The sequence below is a fragment of the Galeopterus variegatus genome, unplaced genomic scaffold (assembly GCF_000696425.1).
Source record: "Galeopterus variegatus unplaced genomic scaffold, G_variegatus-3.0.2 Scaffold5497, whole genome shotgun sequence".
In the NCBI taxonomy this organism is placed as follows: domain Eukaryota; kingdom Metazoa; phylum Chordata; class Mammalia; order Dermoptera; family Cynocephalidae; genus Galeopterus; species Galeopterus variegatus.
The window spans coordinates 26,441-42,135 of NW_007731608.1; the positions used below are offsets into that span (position 1 = coordinate 26,441).

A 15,695-nucleotide genomic window follows, 5' to 3' on the forward strand; every position below is an offset into this window, starting at 1 on the left:
ATAAATGTAGCCTTTGTACTTCAAATAAACATACTTGTTTTAGCAGTTAATAGAACAATTCCTGAAATTACTCTAGATGACTAAATGCCTCATTTGACTCACCTGCTTGCAAAATTCACATCACACATACCCTAAAAATGTTTCAGGTTTTAATATTGACTTTTGTTTGTTTGTTTTGGTGTCTGGCCAGTACGGGGATCCAAACCTTTGACTGTGGTGTTATAGTACAATATAGCCTTTATAAGTTTTGTCCCATTACCAAAAAGTATTCAATACTTACTTCTTTACTTTCTCTTATTTATGACAGATTTAACATATTTGGAAGTGAGTACCTGAACTCACTTGATACGTAGCAATTTACAAAACAGATCACTCTGAACACACAAGATTTTCATTTAATGCGCTGGAAAACTATCTCAGAAATTTTCCTATTATCTAATTGCTTCAATTCAAGGTAGTTTTTCCCCATTATATGACAAGAAAGACAAACTTCTAAACAACTAGTCGGCACAACTAAATTCACAAATTAAATTATGATGTCAAAAGATGGTATAGGTAAACCTTGGAGATAATCGTGGGTTTGGTTCCAGACCATTGCAATAAACTGAGTCACATGAATTTTTTGTTTCCCAATGCATATAAAAAGTTATGTTTATACTGTCCTGTAGTCTCTTAAGCGGGCAACAGCATTATGTCTAAGAAACAATGTACTTTATCGCTTAAAAAATGCTCACAGTCATCTGAGCCTTCGGGGAATTATCTTTTTGCTGGTGGAGGGTCTTGCCTTGATGTTGATGTCTGTTGACAGATCAGGGTAGTGGTTGCTGAAGGCTGGGATGGCTGTGGCAATTTCTCAAAAATAAGACAACAATGAAGTTTGTCACACTGATTGACTTCCTTTCATGAAAGAGTTCTCTGTAGCATGCAATGCTATTTGATAGCATTTTACTCGCTGCAGAACTTCTTTCAAAATTGGAGTCAATTTCCTCAAACCCTGCCACCGCTTTATTAACTAAGTTTATGTAATATTCTAAATACTGTTGTCATTTCAACAATGTTCACAATAGCATTTCACCAGAGTAGATTCCACCTCAAGAAACCACTTGCTTTGCTCATTCATAAGAAGCAATTCCTCATCTGTTAACGTTTTATCATGAGATTGCACAATTCAGTCACATCTTCAGGCTCCATTTCTAATTCTAGTTCCTTTACTATTTCCACCACATCTGCAATTACTTCCTCCACTGAAGTTTTGAACCCCTCAAAGTCATCCATGAGGGTTGGAATCAATTTCTTCCAAACTCCTATCAATGTTGATATTTTGTCCTCCCATGAATACGAATGTTCTTAATGGCATCTAAAATGGTGAATCCTTTCTAGAAGGTTTTCAGTTTACTTTGCCCAGATCTATCAGAGGAATCACTATGTGTGGCAGCTACAGACTTATAAGATGTATTTCTTAAATAATAAGCCTTGAAAGTCAAAATTACTCCTTGATCCATGGGCTGCAGAATGGATGTTGTGTTAGCAGGCACAAAAACAACATTAATCTCCTTGTACATCTCCATAAGAAGTCTTCGGTGACGGTAACCAGGTGCAAATATTGCTACTCATCAATGAGCAGTAATATTTTGAAAGGTATCTTTTCTTCTGAGCAACAGGTATCAACAGTGGGTTTAAAATATTCAATAAACCAGGGCCTGCCTGTGGTTCACGTGGGAGAGTGTGGTGCTGATAACACCAAGGCCACGGGTTCGGATCCCTATATAGGGATGGCTGGTTAGCTCTCTTGGGAGAGCGTGGTGCTGACAACACCAAGTCAAGGGTTAAGATCCCGTTACTGGTCATCTTTACAAAAAAAAAATAAATAAAAATAAAATAAAATAAAATATTCAATAAACCTTGTTGTAAACATATGTGCTGTCATCCAGGCTTTGTTGTTCCATTTACAGAGCACAGGCAGAGTAGATTTAGCATAATTCTTAAGGGCCCTAGGAATTTCAAAATGGGAAAAGGACTGGCTTCAATTCAAATTAACCAGCTGCATTAACCCTTAACAAGAGTCAGCCTGTCCTTTGAAGCCAGGCACTGACTTCTCCTCTCTAGCAATGAAAGTCCTAGATGGCATCTTCTTCCAATAGAAGGCTATTTCAACTACATTGAAACTTTGTTGTTTGGTGTAGCCACCTCCATCTATGATCTTAGCTGGATCTTCTGGAAACTTACTGCACCTTCTATATCAGCACTCACTGCTTCACCTTACAATTTTATGTTATAGAGATGGCTTTGTTCCTTAAACCTCATGAACCAACTTCTGCCAGCTTCGAACTTTTCTTCTACAGCTTCCTTATTTCTCTCAGCCTCCATAGAATTGAAGGGAGTTAGGGTCATGTTCTATATTAAGCTTTGGCTTAAGGGAATATTGTGTCTGGTTGGATCTTCCCACCCAGACCACTAAAACTTTCTCCATATCAGCAATAAGGCTACCTCGCTTTCTTATTATTCGTGTGTTCACTAGAGTAGCACGTTTAATTTCCTTCACGAATTTTTCCTTTGCATTCACAACTTGGCTAATTGTTTGGTCCAAGAGGCATTGGGTCTATCTCTGTTTTCGACATGCCTTCCTCAGTAAGCTTAATCATTTCTAGCTTTTTATTTAAGAATGAGAAATATGCAACTCTTCCTTTCACTTGAACAATTAGAGACCATTGTAAGGGTTTTCACTGGCCTGATTTAAATATTCTTGTGTCTCAGGGAATAGGGAGGCCTGAGGAGAGGAAAGAGACAGGGGAATGGCCAGTTGGTGGAGCAGTCAGAACACAAACAACATTTATCAATAAAGTTTGCCGTCTTATGTGGCATGATTCTGTGGAGTCCCAAAACAATTACAACTGTAACATCAAAGATCACTGATCGCAGATCACCATAACGGATACAATAATAATTTAAAAGTTCTGACTACCATGCTCTTTAGTCTAAAACACAAATCCTATAGTACTCAACTCCTAAATACTTCCAGGATTAGGAAGAAAATATACCCATATGGGAAGTTTCCCTAAAAGCAAGGATATACTTACCATTTGTACCATGGGTTCAAGCCAGTGTATACAGGTAAGAAGAAGAAATAAAAAGCATAAGGACTGGAAAGGAGGAAGTAAAGTTGTTTATACAAAAAAGGTACTCAAACTAATAAGTGATTTTAACTAGATCTCAGCATATAAGATGAATAAACAGAAATCAAGTGTATTTCTATATACTAGCAATGAACAATAAAAATTTAAATAATGCTATTGTAAATGGTAAACAAAGTAGGGATAAATCTGACAAAAGATGCATATGATGTATACACTGAAAACTACAAAATAATACTGAGAAATTAAAAATCTAAGTAGGGGCTGGCCTGTTAGCTCAGTTGGTTAGAGAATGGTGTTACAACACCAAGGTTAAGGGTTTGGATCCCCATACCAGCCAGCTCCCCCTGCCCCCCCCCAAAAAATTCTAAATATATAACCTATCTTCAAGGATTGAAAGACTCAATATTTGAATGAGGCAAACATTTCTGAAGGCACATAAAGCTCCAACTATAAAATTTTCATAAACTGAACTTCAAATTACAAGGGTATTTCTAAAAGTTCATGGATAATACAACTCTTTCCTTGAAACTTTTGAAATACCCTTGTACATGCAAAACATATATCCAACAAAAGATATACCCAGAACATAAAAAGAACTTTTCAACTCAATAGCAAAAAGATAAACAACCCAACCTAAAAATGGGCAAAAGGGGTCGGCCCGTGGCTCACTCGGGAGAGTATAGTGCTGATAACACCAAGGCAACGGGTTTGTATCCCATATAGGGATGGCCGGTTAGCTCACGGGGTGAGCGTGGTGCTGACAACACCAAGCCAAGGGTTAAGATCCCCTTACCGGTCATCTTTAAAAAAAAAAGGGCAAAAGATCTGAACAGATACTTCACCAAAGAAGATAAATGGATGACAATTAAGCACATGAAAAGAGGCTACACATCATTAGTCATTTACAAGATGCAAACTGAAATTACAATGAGATACTAATAAATACCTACTAAAATTAAGATCAGTAATACCAAGACTTGGTGAGGATATAAAGCAAACAGAACTCTCATATTGTTTGTGGTACAGCAAAATAGCTCCTTGGAAAACATTTTGGCAGTTCCTTTTAAAGTTATACATACGTTAGACATGAAAATCAACTACACTATATATTGATAAATTTTTTAAAAACTTTAAAAATAAATAAAAGAAATGAAAACATACATCTTCATGAAGACATATGAAAATCCTCTATCAATCTGCTTCATAATAGCCCCAAACTGAAAACAACCTAAATGTCCATCAGCAAGTGAATGGATGAACAAATAGTGGTATAGCCATACAATGGCATACTACCTAGCAATAAAAAGGAACAAAGTACTGATGCATGCAACACCACCAATGAATCACAAAAGCATTATGTTAAGTGAAAAAAGCTAGACACAAGACTGTATTCTATATGGTTACATTGATATAAGTTCTAGAAAAGGTAAAATTCTAGTAATAGAAGACAGATCAGCAGCCACCAGGGGTTGGGGAGAGGAGGCTGATTGCAAAGGGGCATGAAAGAACTTTCTGGAGTGATGGAAATGCTGTATTATCATGATTGTGGCAGTAGCTACTCATCAAACCATACATTTAAAACTGTGAATTTTATTATATGTAAATTATACCTCAATAAAGTTAATCAAAACCAAAAGATGTAAGGACAGTGACAAGTGGGATAAAATCTGTTCCATCACAGGGAGACAACACAGAAGCAAAAGGAGATGGCAAGCAAATTTCTCTGCCTTGACTATCTGGATGGTTAAAAGAAAGAGGAAAAAGAGGAGGAAGAGGAAGAGGACAAAGAAGAGGAGACAAGAGGACGGAAGACTCTCTTCTGAGAATTCACAACTACAGGCCTGTTGTGGGCTTATCCTTGGCAGGACACTGTCGGTGGGAAACCTTTGTTGTTCTTCCAGAGATATACTATGTTTGATTTTGTTAGCAAAGATTTCCCACGAAGGCCTGCCAAACATAAGCCTACAATTACAAACACATCAAGAATCAATTAACCATGAGTAATAGTACAGCCAATCCAACACAGTCAGATTAAACATTCAAGAATTACAGATATTGTTATATGAATATTTAAATGATTAAAGGCATAAAATAAGGCATTAAAAACATTAGGGAAAAAACTCAAGATACTATCAAAAAGACTAGCCAATTTTAAACAGAACTTCTAGAAATTATAGTCAATAACATTAACAACAGGTTAACCAGCAGACTGACACAGCTGGATAGAGAATCAGTAAACCTGAAGGATAAGTTTGAAGAAGTCAGAATTCAGGGGAGAGCCCCTTTCTCCACCATGGTGGTGGTATGCAGTTGACTCAGTTCCTCACCATGTCTTCTCACAAGACTCAAAATCAAGCGATTCCTGGCCAAGAAACAAAAGCAAAATCAGCCCATTCCCCAGTCAATTTGGATGAAAACTGGCAATAAAAATCAGGTACAAATCCAAAAAGAATAACACTGGAGAAGACCCAAAGCTGGGTCTATAGAGAACTGCACATGAGATGGCACACATGTTTACACTGTATCGATGTTTCTATCACCTGTATAAAGCTGAAAATCTCGACAGTTGGACATGTTTTATTGGGAAAATGCTTTCTTTCTATGCTCTACACAAGTAGATTGATTCCATAATAAATATGTGAAACCTTTTGTTTGCGGGGAAAAAAATTCAGGGGACAGCTTCATCTTGAAGCTATGAGAGAAAAGTTTTAGAACGGGAGGATCTGACATTTATCCAATAGGACTTTGGAAGAAGAGAACAGAAAGTGGAGAAAAGTCAATTTTCAAGGGTTAATGGTAAAAGATTACAGATTTGATGAACAATATAAATCCTCAGTTTGAGGAAACAAGATAAAAAGAAAAGTCTAAAAAGCAACTACTTAGAAAATACAGATTACACAACTAACAGATAATCAAGCTGACAAAACAGACTTCTCATCAATTTTGAAATATTCTCAGCTTCTAAATCTTCAAATTTTACTTCTTCCCCATTCTCTCTTTCCACTACTCTGAGACGGATGTGGGTTGGACCTTCCCATGGTATCTACTCTCTTACTTTGTCTTTTATATTTCCCATCCTTTTGTTTCTCTGTACTTCATTCTGGATGGTTTCTTCTGATTCTCTCTTTAGCTGTGTTTAGCACTTAGGGTTTGGCCAATTTAATTTATGGAAAATACCCACCATATAACCTAACTGGTCAGTCCTTATTTGAAAATAATCAAGTAAAACAGATTTCTGTCAAACAAAATCACACTTCATTATAATTGAAAAAAAATGTTGATACACATTGCTGTGAGCCCTCATTTTTCTAGTAAGAATTCTAACTCAGAAAACAGAGAAGGTAGGAGTTTACTGTCCAGATGGAATAAGGTCATGCCCCCTCCAATATTTTGACCCACCCCCTCTTTGGATTTCTATCGTGGGACTCTCTCGGACTATGCATCCTGGAATTTTTCCTTCTTTGGGGGACCCTGAAATTTTTATTGCCGAGGGCAGTGAACCACAGTAAGAAATGGGATGAATGAGAGACTTACCTTTCTTTTGTAGTGAAGGGAAGGGCTTTTGAAGGCAAGTTGGAAAAAGGAAAGTAGAAGACCTCAGGCATCCATTCTCAAGAGAGATGATTTTTAGTTATGGTTATATCTGAACTGAGGATCTGAAGAATAATTCCCTCAAAAATATAACCCAGTTTAAAGATTAAAGATCTTTGTCCTAGGGCATTTCGCTTGCCTATGATTCATGCAGGATAAAAATATTTACAAGGTAAGGTTCCTAAAATTTTTACTGGAATGAATGTAATAAAAAGCTATTTAACGGCTCAGTTCTGCTAACAGAAACAGCCTGGACTCTAAAGCTATGTTAAACAGAACTGCCCTGGTATTAATTTTATGAGTTTTTCTGTTCATCTAAGTCTGAAAAAACAGAACACTTGAAAATTTTCAATCAAAGAACCACTAAAAAGATTAATTCATCTCTGAATATTTACACACAGAATGACACCCACACACGGACAGGAGAACTATTTAACACATCAAGCTCTGACTAGAACAGCTAATATGTGCTGGACATGATTAAACTTTGAGCTTAGCTGCCAGCTATGATTTGTCCCAATTAAAGCATTTATAATTTTTAGTCACTAAGACTTGCCTCAAGTTAGTTAATAATACCTATTCCATAGAGTCAAAATTAGATTTAAAACTTCAAAAGCTTTAAACAGATTCAAAAGAAAATAAGAAGTATAAGAAATTAGAGTGTACAAAATACTTTTGAAAAAGAACACTTCAAAAAACCAGACACAGGCTCAACATAATTCTGCCACCATCTGACAAAAGGCCATCTCTGTTAACTTAGAAATTCTAATGGTACAGTATACAAAAACAGGTAGTTATAGCATTATCTAAGTATACTATTTTCATTTTAACTGGAAAATCTTAGCTATAAACAGGACTCATTCAAAAAGTAAATTATGAGAGCAGCCCTCCTTACACAGTATTCAGAGCTCTCTTGAGAAAAGGGAACACACCCATTCTTTGTATGCTAAAGTCCAGAGGCTAAAAGGGACTAAAGTTTAAGATTTTAATCCTTACAATGTGCTGAATGGCCTTTCTATCAGCTTACCTATTATTGCCTAAAAGTGATGGGGGGATTAAAAAAAAAAAAAGGTATAGGGTAATGAGAAAAATTCTTCATCAGTTCTCCTCTTAAAAGGATGATAGGAAACCACAACCCTAACTTTTCTTGGGAATGAAGATAGTGACAAAAATCACCTAGATTTTCTGGTTTCTCTCCTTTTCTTATAACTCTCAGAAACTGTGCTAGTAAACTAATCTGGAAAGCCAAAGTTGTGCTTCAAACCCCCCATGCCCTGGCCCCACACCAGAAGAGAAAAGCTACAAAAAGCCCTTGGAAAATGTATCCATTATGTTCTCTACATGTTCCCCATCAACATTTAAAACAAAGCCGCTGTCACTTCCTAAAACGACAATGGCCAGCTGTGATTTTAAAAGAGGCAGCAAGTATCTAAAATCAATAATCTTAAAAGAATTTGTCACTAAGTGTAAACTAGTTTTAGGTTTCAAATTCACACGAAAACATTCAAATCCAGAAAGGCTTATATACTGAAGCTACTGCTGCTACAGTAGCTAACCTCTCGCTCTTTATAACTGGCCCTAATCCAGCTTCATGGTTTCCCACCTGCCCCAAGTTAACTTCCAAGATTCAAGGTCTGGGAAACCTTGCCTTCTTTTGCCTTCTTTTCCACTCTGAAACTGAATACAGTGAAGAAACTAAAACAAAAAAACAAAACAAAGCAAAACAAAAAACAAAGCACCAGTAAAAGTAGAAATATAACTACTGGACCCGACTAGCCAAACACTCAGCAATTATGAAATGCATAATTTTGATCAAACTGCATATAAGGAACCTAAAAAGAAATATGCAAATTTGTCTTTTCAAACTTCCAACTGTCTGTGCAACACACCTCTACCATTCAGGAAAAAAATCCTACCCGTATTATAAGTTAAACATATTACCTTTTAAGAGAAATTAGCTTGCTAACTAGAATACTTAAAGAATGATTTTAAGTCTATATTTCAGAATATATGAAAATTGATTCTAGATGTTGCTTTTAACTCATATTTAAAATCTGTAATAATATCAATATTTTAGTTAATTTCCAGTTTTGTATTATTTACATGGTCAGACCACACCACCAATAAATAGAAAGTGTATTTCTTTTTTAAGACAGCAGATCTCCAAAGGACAAGTGTTGATGAGGATGTGGGAGAAAAGGGAACTCCCATACACCGTTGGTGAAAATATACGTTGGTACAGCCACTATGAAAAACAATGTGGAAATTCTTCAAAAAATTAAGAAGACAATTAACATTTGATCCAGCAATCACACTTCTGGGTATATATCCAAAGGAACTGAAATCTGAGTCTCCCAGATTATATGCACTCCCATGTTCTTTGCAGCATTATTCACAATAGTCAAGACATGGAAGGGCCGGCCCGTGGCTCACTCGGGAGAGTGCAGTGCTGATAACACCAAGGCCACGGGTTCGGATCCTATATAGGGATGGCTGGTTAGCTCACTGGCTGAGCGTGGTGCTGACAACACCAAGCCAAGGGTTGAGATCCCCTTACCGGTTATCTTTTGAAAAAAAAAAAAAAAAAAAAATGAAAGCAACCTAAAGGTATATCTACAGATAAATGGATAAATAGAATGTGGTACACATATACAATGGAATGTTATTCAGCCTTAAGGAAAAGGAAATCCTGCCATTTGAGATGACATGGATGGACCTGAAGGACATTTGCAAAACGAAATAAACCAGACCCAGAAAGACAAGTACTGTATGATTTTACTTATATGTGGAATTTAAAACAGTCATGGAAGCAGAGAGTAGAATGGTGATTGCCAGGGCTGAGGGGAGACAGAAATGGGTAGGTATTGGTGAAAGGGTACACAGTTTCGGAAATGCAAAATAAATAAGTCTGGAGATATACTATACAACATAGGGCCTATGATTTATGACATTGTACAGAATATTTAAAATCTGCTAAGAGTGTAAACCTATGTTAAGTCCTCTCAACACTAAAGGAAAAAAGAAAACAAAACAAATCACTAACAAGAACAAAGGGGGTGGGAGGAAAATTTTGGAGGTGATAAGTTTCCAGCATTGATAGTGATGATGGTTTCACAGGTGTATACTCATATCCAAACAAATCAAGTTGTACACATTAAATATATACAGCTTTTTGCATGTTAATATCTCAATAAAGCAGTTTAAAAAAAGAAAAAAGGCAATGGGTATTCAGCCAAAGATTTTGAGAGAAAAATATCAGAGATGTGTCAAAATTATCATATTTTTATGGGTTTCTATGTTGTTCATTATATTTGTCAGCTTTTAAAAATGCATGATTATTTTTTATTGTTCTAAATAAAAACTCACTTTCATACTCCCCTCATTCTGCCACCCCCCAAAAGACAGCAAATCTCAAAGTTTTTGGTCTAAGGCAACCTTAAGCAGATATATAGTTGGAAAAAGGAGCATTTTAACACCCTTTTCAGATAATCATTAACAGTCCTCTTTTTTGATACTACACCAAAACCTGATAAGCAATAGTTTCTTAATGATTAGTTTACAAGGTGGAATCTAAGGACCCCAACCCTGAGAGACTCTTGAAGGGTCCACAAACACATTGAGAATGACTATTTTAAATCATTAACTATTTGCTCACAAAAGTGACTAAAATTGATACTTATTGGTTTCTTTAGATTGCATACCTTGGTGCATTCAACTGAATCAGAATCTCTGTGGATTAGGCAATTTTTTTTTAAGTGCTACAATAAATTCTGAGGTATAAGAGGGATGCATTATAGAAAAAAGCTCATGTATACGTATATGAGAAAGGGTGGTAGGAGATGGTGCAGAATGAACTACTATTTTTCATTGTAAGTCATTTAAGGTGTATTTAAACTACATATATTTTACACTTTGATAAAAATTGTGTGTATATATGTATCCTGTCACTTATTAAAATAATTTGATCAAGGATGTCAAATTTGCTATTTTTAGTCAATTAAGAAGAACATGCAATAATTCCATTATAGGGCTGGCTGGTTAGCTCGGATGGTTAGAGTGCAGCCTTATAACACCAACGTCACAGGTTCAATTCCCATTACCAGCCAGCCTTCAAAAAAAAGAAAAAAACAAAAACCCTCCATTATAGAACAAAACGATCATTTCCTTTAGGAGTTCTTTGGCTTATCAGGTTTATTCCCTATAGACCTCCTCAAATTTTCTTGTAGTCCTAAATACCATATGTATTCTTGGAGACATTCTCTACTCCAAAACAGGAATTTATTCCAAGTATTTTACCAACAACAAAGCTCACAGTGCATACTTGTCAGGAGCCCAGAACACCATGAAACAGATGAAACTTAACATTTGTTAACTCCTCATCTCTATTGTGATCCAGAAAATCTGTCTCAAGTAAATATATCATGTGCTAAAGGATATGTGATTAAATGGAGGGTGTTTGGTCTCAGGGCCCTTTCACCACCTAAAATAAGACAGAATGAGATTTTAGAGGTTGAGGACAGAAAGAGATTTTAGAGGTTGAGGGGGAGGTTTGCTCCAGCATAAACAATTAATATCCCTTAATTTCCAGACTTTCTGACACTCCCTCTGTCCACTGAAGTCCTATATATTAATTGTTCAAGTATGATACTTTTCTACCTTGTGAATGACTTTCTGTGAAGGATCTTTGTTTAATATTAGTTCATCTAGATTTGCTCAGCTGGTCAAAGTCTTAAGGCTGAAATTTTTTGAAAAGGCAGAAACACAAAATTGCAAGTAACATGGAGGCATGTGAACATAAAGACCCAGCCTTGAGAAAGATTCCCAGAGGACAGAATTTAATGCCACCACTACATGACATGCATTATAAATATTGCTGGCTTGTTTAGTGAAAAAGGTTTAATTTAAGTTTTGCTAGAGGGCTTCCTAGCAATCAATATTTCACCTAATTGGCAGTTAGAGCCACTTTGGCTATACTTTGAACAAAAACAGGCAAGCTATTTCAAAGAATGATATATAAATGGAAAACATTGGCTTTCTATTTGCAACTTCAGTTAAATTTCATTAAGAAAATACAATATGCCCAAGTAAAAATCAATTTTCGCTACATTTCTGCTTTACTAGGCCTATGTTGATGTATAATTCCAATTAACTCACCTCAACTTTGTTTACTACTCTATGATAGCCCCATGATGCTACTATTGTGACCCTAATTTTCCCAATTTTACAAAATATCAATTGCAATTTTCTTGTGGTTGTTTTAGAAATGAGGAGGATTAAAGTAATATAGAGAACCAACAAATGTGACTATATTTTCAAATGGGCAAACTAACACACAAACTTAAAAGTAATGAGTATACATATGTACACATGTGTATGTGTATATTTACTTATTTAATCCTCGTCATCAATCTCAGCCAATGTTGTGTTCGATAATCTGAATCTGCAGCAAACTGCTAATTCTTGTTAAAACAGTGACTTAATGACATCTGTTCATTCAAATAAGCATGATCTTATTCAAGAAGTGTGGGGAGAGTAAGTGTAGTCTCAGTAACACGTAGAAACTGTCAATAATGGGTTCTGGTTCCGCTGCTGAGGGTTAATTTTAATATTTTACTTAACCCCTATCAGTGCAATTTCTTTAAAAAGTAAGTGATACATTTGTAGACTTACAGAATAGAGAATATCGGCATACATTAAATATGCATTCTAAACTGAGAACAAGAATTTTCAAAATAAGGAAAAAATTTCTACAGTACTTACTTTTTAAGTCTGATTTGCAAATTATAAGCACAAACAAATTCCAATAAAAAAATTTGTCCCCTTACATCTTTTATTAGTAGGGTATGGCTCCAATTCTGGGAATAAGTAAACTTCTTTTAAAGAGACATAGCATGAAACACAGTTTCACATCGCTTCTAGTGAATTATTTTTTTCTTCAAAAAGAAAAAACTAAAGTCCACTAGCAATTTAATACACCACACAAGGTGGAAAGTAATAGTCTCATAATAGCAGATTAATTCTCTGTTCTTGTCCATAACAACTTTCTAAGTGCCACACTGTATTCCTTTAGCCATTTTACACTTCCTTTATACTATCTGAGCACAAACTATGGTATAACTTACATTATGAGCCCTACCATCCCAAAGAATAAGGGTTAGTTTTATTAATGCAATAAAGAACGAGGTTGGGTGGGCAGGTTAGCTCAGTTGGTTAGAACACAGCCGTATAACACCAAGGTCACCGGTTCAGATCCTGGTACCCGCCAGCTGCCAAAAAAAAAAGAGAGAGAGGGAGAATAAAGAATGAGGTATACTTTGTTAGCAAATAACAAAAGATTCATACAAAGGCAGAATTTTAGGATCATGACAGCTTCAAAGACGATCAACTGTAAATGTCCTAAATATCGAATTTCATTTGATTGCTTTTGCAATTAAAATTTTAAAAATTTGGGGCCAGCCTGTGGCTCACTTGGGAGAGTGTGGTGCTGATAACACCAAGGCCACGGGTTTGGATCCCTATATAGGGATGGTCGGTTAGCTAGCTTGGGAGAGCATGGTGCTGACAACACCAAGTCAAGGGTTAAGATCCCCTTACTGGTCATCTTTAAAAAAAAAAAAAAAGATTTTAAAAATTACACATCATAGAACTGTATGATCATTTTTTAAAAGTATATCAGGATATACACCAAAACGTGGTCCATGTCTTAATGGAGCTTAGATTCTGGGGAAGAAAGATAATAAAGAGGTAAACAAGTTAAGTAAACTAAATAAATATGTTCTGATAAGTATACATAAAATGTTATATTGTTGACTGATGAAAGGGAGAGATAATCTCTTTCCATATGCCTGTTGTTTGACTTGTTCCAATGAACTTGTATTACTTTAAAACAAAGAAAACATAAAGTAGCAAAGTTTTAAAAGAAGACAAGTTATACATATACATTAGAGACAAAAGAGAAGATATAATTTACCTGTCATTCTACCATCCTCAAATAAGTATTCACATTTTTTTTTCTTTTTCTTTTTTGTGACTGGTAAGGGGATCGCAACCCTTAGCTTGGTGTCGCCTGCACCGCGTTCAGCCAGTGAGCACACTGGTCATCCCTATATAGGATCCGAACCCGCAGCGGGTGCGCTGCTGCACCCCCAGCACTGCACTCTCCGGAGTGCGCCACGGGCTCGGCCCAGTATTCAAATTTTGATGTAAATTCTCTTAGACTTTCTCCTACGATAGTCATAAGCATATATGTAAAATTCGGGATCATACTATATGGTGCTTTTTTTCCATTTAGTATCAGAAACAGGGAGCTGAGGTCTGGCCTGGACCAGAGTCCGCGGCGCCGCGCTCCCGCTATGGCCTGGAATACGTTGTCCTCGCGCTTCCACCGGGTGGACATCGAGGAGTTTTACGAGAATAAATTCATGGACAAGCAGCAGGAGGAGGAGACGGTGGGGGCAGCAGAGCCCGGCCTGGATCCGCCGGGCTCCTGTGGCAAGTAGACATGCTCTGGGCGTTTCAGGCAGCCTCGAGGAACTCTCCCGTCAACATCAAGAATCAGATAAATAACTGTATAGTTCTTTCCATTTCTGTGAGAAATGTCATAGGAATTTTGATGGGGATTGCATTAAATTTGTAGATTACTTTGGGTAGTATAGTCATTTTCACTATATTGATTCTTCCAATCCAGGAGCATGGGATGTCTTTCCATCTTCTTGTATCCTCTCTAATTTCTCTCAGGAGTGGTTTATAGTTCTCGTTATAGAGATTTTTCACATCCTTAGTTAGTTCAATTCCTAGGTATTTTATTTCTTTGGCGGCTATTGTGAATGGGCAGGCTTTCTTGATTTCTCTTTCTGCTTGTTCACTATTGGTGAAAAGAAATGCTACTGATTTTTGTGTGTTGATTTTATATCCTGCTACTGTGCTGAACTCTTTTATCACCTCTAAGAGTTTTTTAATAGATGATTTGGGCTGTTCAATATATAGGATCATGTCATCTGCAAACAGGGACAGTTTGACTTCATCCATTCCAATCTGGATGCCCTTTATTTCCTTCTCAATTCTGATTGCTCTGGCTAATACTTCCAAAACTATGTTGAATAGGAGTGGTGAGAGTGGGCATCCTTGTCTGGTTCCTGTTCTTAAAGGAAAAGCTTTCAGTTTTTCCCCATTCAGGATGATATTGGCAGTGGGTTTATTATATATGGCTTTGATTATGTTGAGATACTTTCCATCTATACCTAATTTATAAAGGGTCTTTATCATGAATGAGTGTTGGATTTTATCAAATGCTTTTTCGGCATCAATAGAGATGATCATATGGTCCTTGTGTTTGATTTTATTAATATGGTGGATCACATTTATTGATTTGCATATGTTGAACCAACCTTGCTTCCCTGGGATGAATCCCACTTGATCATGGTGAATGATCTTACATATGTGCTGTTGTATTCTGTTTGCTAATATTTTATTGAGAATTTTTGCATCTATATTCATCAAGGATATCAGCCTGTAGTTTTCTTTCTTGGTTATATCTTTACCTGGTTTTGGTATCAGGATGATGTTTGCTTCATAGAATGTGTTTGGAAGCTTTGCTTCTGCTTCAATCTTTTGGAATAGTTTGTAAAGAATCGGTGTCATTTCCTCTTTGAATGTTTGGTAAAATTCTGCTGAGAATCCATCTGGTCCCGGGCTTTTCTTTGTTGGGAGCTTTCTGATAACAGCTTCAATCTCCTTTATTGTTACTGGCCTGTTCAGGTTTTCTATATCTTCTTGATTTAATTTTGGAAGCTTGTGTGAGTCCAGAAATTTATCCATTTCCTCCAGATTTTCGAACTTGTTGGCATATAGCTGTTTATAGTAGTCTCGGATGATTCCTTGTATTTCATTTGGGTCAGTTGTAATATCACCTTTTTCATTTCTAATTTTTGTTATTTGAATCTTCTCTCTTCTTTTTTTTGTTAGCCATAC

The 15,695-nt window shown here is 36.3% G+C and overlaps 1 protein-coding gene and 1 pseudogene across 2 annotated transcripts in view; one reads left to right on the plus strand and one right to left on the minus strand.

The window, feature by feature from the left end:
* The window catches only part of LOC103604944 (monocarboxylate transporter 1), a 42,388-nt gene that overhangs the window by 14,941 nt on the left and 11,752 nt on the right, over positions 1-15,695 (minus strand). The gene's annotated exons all lie outside the window — the stretch shown is intronic.
* The window catches only part of LOC103604945, a 13,052-nt pseudogene continuing 11,434 nt past the window's right edge, over positions 14,078-15,695 (plus strand).